A 4,093-nucleotide genomic window follows, 5' to 3' on the forward strand; every position below is an offset into this window, starting at 1 on the left:
TTTTTTGTCTTTCAAAGATAAAGAGCACCAGCTGGGGCTCACAACTGTAATCCCAGGACTTTGGGAGGTTGAGGTGGGCAGATTGCTTGAACTCAGGAGTTCAAGACCAGCCTGGACAACATGGTGAAACCCAGTCTCTACAAAATATACCAAAAAAAAATTTTTCCAGTTGCAATGGTGCATGCCTACAATCCCTATATGGGAGGCTGAGGCTTAAGAATCACTTGAACCTGGGAGGTGGAAGTTGCAGTGAGCCAAGATCGTGCTGCTGTACTCCAGCCAGGCGACAGAGTGAGACTCTGTCTAAAAATAAAAAGCTGGGCATGGTGGCTCACACCTGTTGACCCAGCTACTTGTTGGGAGGCTGAGGCGGGAGGATCACTTGAGCCTGGGAGGCAGAGGTTACAGTGAGTGGAGATCAGATCACTCCACTCCAACCCGGGTGACAAGAGTGAGACCCCTGCCTCAAATAAATAAATAAATAGACCAGGCATGATGGCTCACATCTGTAATCCCAGCACTTTGGGAGGCTGAGGTGGGCAGATCATGAGGTCAGGAGTTTGAGACCATCCTAGCCAACACAGTGAAACCCCATCTCTACTAAAAATTCAAAAAAGTTAGCAGGGTGGGGTGACATTACCTGTAATCCCAGCTACTCGGGAGGCTGAGTCAAGAAAATCGCTTGAACACGGGAGGTGGAGGTTGCAGTGAGCCAAGATCACACCACTGCACTCCAGCCTGGGCCACAGAGTGAGACTCTGTCTCAAAAATAAATAAATAAAAATATAAATAAATAAATAAAGCAAGGAAGCACTACTAGAAGACAAGGCAAAGTAAGCTCCTAAAACAAAGAAAGAAAACTAAAGGGGTTTTTTTCCAGATTGAGGTTCTCTCTTGACTCAAAGATCTGCCATTATTTCATTTTGCAGGGGCTCCAGATGCAGAAATGGGTAAGGGAAAGGACATACAAGTTGTAGACCAAAATCCTGGGTGTTGGTCTATCTCAGGTCCTTACCAGCTTGTGGTTTTAGGCATCTGAGTCTTAGATTTCCTATATGTAAAATGTGGATGACCCAATTTTCCCCTACTCCGGGAATGTTATAAAAATGAAATGCAATAGAGATTTGTAACTATAAATCTGTAGATGGATAATGTTGCCTAGGGCCCGCCCTGGAACCTTGCTGGTTCTCTCCAAAGGGTAACTTTTATTACTTGTTAGCCATGCTTTATTTCCAGTTGTGCTCCTTTAGTACATTATTAGTCTCCCCTATTTTCATCTCAGTGGTTTTGCTTTTGCCCACTGGGATGTTTGACATAATCACCCATCTATCCGTCTGTTCATTCATTCATTCATTCATTTATAAACGTTTTATTATGGAAAACTTTACATGAACATAAAAGTATAGAGAATGATATAACAAACCCTGAGGTACTCATCACCCAGACACAATCACTAACTCATTGCTACTTTTATTTCACCTATGCTCCCTCTGTCTCATTCCCTACTGGATTATTTTGGAATATATTAGTGACATCAAATCATCCATGTAAATGTACCAATACCTATCTCTAAAAGGTGAGGACTGGTTTAAAGAACATAACACAATGCCATTATCAATCTAAAAATAATTCCTGCTGGGCGCGGTGGCTCAAGCCTGTAATCCCAGCACTTTGGGAGGCCGAGGCAGGTGGATCACAAGGTCAAGAGATCGAGACCATCCTGGTCAACATGGTGAAACCCCGTCTCTACTAAAACTACAAAAAATTAGCTGGGCATGGTGGCGCGTGCCTGTAGTCCCAGCTACTCAGGAGGCTGAGGCAGGAGAATTGCCTGAACCCAGGAGGCGGAGGTTGCGGTGAGCCGAGATCGCGCCATTGCACTCCAGCCTGGGTAACAAGAGCGAAACTCCTTCTCAAAAAAAAATAAATAAATAAATAAAATAAAAATAATAAATAGATAAATAAAATAAAATAAAAATAATTCCTTAGTATTATAAAACAATTCAGAATCAGTTAATGCTCAGATTTCCCAATTGCCTCATAGTGTATCTTTTAAAAAAGTATTTGTTTTCATTGGGATTCATACAAGGCCCACATCTAGCATTTGGTTTATACAGTTCTTAAGCCTCTGGTGATCCATGGGCACCCTTTGATCTCTCTTTCTTTCCTTGTTTTTTTTTAGACAGTTTCACTTGGTCACCTAGGCTGGAGTGCAGTGGTGCGATCTTGGCACACTGCAACCTCCACCTCCTGGGTTCAAGTGATTCACTTGCCTCAGGCTCCAGAATAGCTGGGATTACAGGCATGCACTACCATGCTCAGCTAATTTTTGTATTTTTAGTGGAGACGGGGTTTCACCATGTTGGCCAAGCTGGTCTCGAATTCCTGGCCTCAAGTGATCTATCCACCTCTGCCTCCCAAAGTGCTGTGACTACAGGTGTGGGCCACCATACTGGCCCCCTACCCCTTTTTTTTTTTGGTCCTTGCAATTTACTTTTTATAGCAAAAAGTCTGGCTGGGTGTGGTGGCTCACTCCTGTAATCCCAGCACTTTGGGAGGCTGAGGTGGGCAGATCACGAGGTCAGAAGTTTGAGACCAACCTGACAAATATGGTAAAACCCTGTCTCTACTAAAAATACCAAATTAGCTGGGCGTGGTGGCATGTGACTGTACTCTCAGCTACTCAGGAGGCTGTGGCAGGAGAATCACTTGAACTTGGGAAGCGGAGGTTGCAGTGAGCTGAGATTGTGCCACTTCACTTCAGCCTGGGCAACAGAGCAAGACTCCAACTCAAAAAAAAAAAAAAAAAAATTAGCTGCGCATGGTGGTGCACACCTGTAATCCCAACTACTCAGGAGGCTAAGGCAGAAGAATTGCTTGAACCCGGGAGGTGGAGGTTGTGATGAGTCGAGATTGCACCACTGCACTCCAGCCTGGTCAACAGAGCAAGACTCTGTCTCAAACAAAAAATAGAATCCACATCAGGCTGATAAATAGAAAGATGTAGTTTATGAAGTATATAATAGATATCTCACAGGGGTAGACAGAGAGACAAAAAAAAAAAAAAAAAAAGAAGGTCAACTGTCAGGAAGAGTTTTCCAAATTCTGATTTTGCTGGTTGCATTCCTTTTGTGCTGTTTAACATATTTTTCTCACCTCTATATTCTCTGTAAACTGGTATTTAGTTCTGGATGCTTGATTTGATGCTTGATTTGTCTCTTGTTTTTTAGAGACAAAGTCTCTCTCTTGTCCCCCAAGGCTGGAGTGGAGTGCAGGGGCGCAATCTCAGCTCACTGCAATCTCTGCCTCCCTAGTTCAAGTGATTCTCCTACCTCAGCCTCCTGAGCTGCTGGATTATAGGTGCCTGCCACCACGCCCAGCTAATTTTTGTATTTTTAGTAGAGACAAAGTTTCACCATGTTGGCCACCATGCTGGTCTTGAACTCCTGACCTCAGGTGATCTGCCTGCCTTGACCTCCCAAAGCGTTGAGATTATCAAGGTGTGAAGGCGTAAGCTGTCACACCCAACCTCACATTCTAGTTTTTGACAAGACTATTTCATGGGTGGTGTTATGGGCTGAATTGTACCCCTGCAAAATTCGTATACTGAGGTTTTATCCCCTAGTAGCTCAGATTGTGACTGTATTGGAAGATAAGGTCTTTTAAGAGGTAATTTGGTTAAAATTAGATCATTAGGATAGACCCTGCTCCCATAAGACTGATGTCCTTTTCAGAAGAGGAAATCTGGACACAGACAGTTACAAAGGGAAGGCCACGTGAAGACACAGAGAGAAGACGACCATCTGCAGCCAAGGGCAGAAGCCTCAGACAAATCAACCCTGGCAGTGCCTTGATCTTGGACTTTTAGCCTCCAGAACTGGAGAAAATGAATTTCTGTTGTTTAAGCCACCCAGTCTGTGGCACTGTGTTACAGCAGCCCCAGAAACTAGAATAGGTAGTGATGGGAATGTCTTTCAGGAGGCACATAGTGTGGGGGTGTCTCTTTCTATGGTAATATTAGCTGCCATTGCCGGGCGCGGTGGCTCAAGCCTGTAATCCCAGCACTTTGGGAGGCCGAGGCGGGTGGATCACG

The sequence above is a fragment of the Cebus imitator genome, unplaced genomic scaffold, assembly GCF_001604975.1.
Source record: "Cebus imitator isolate Cc_AM_T3 unplaced genomic scaffold, Cebus_imitator-1.0 Scaffold616, whole genome shotgun sequence".
NCBI lineage: Eukaryota > Metazoa > Chordata > Mammalia > Primates > Cebidae > Cebus > Cebus imitator.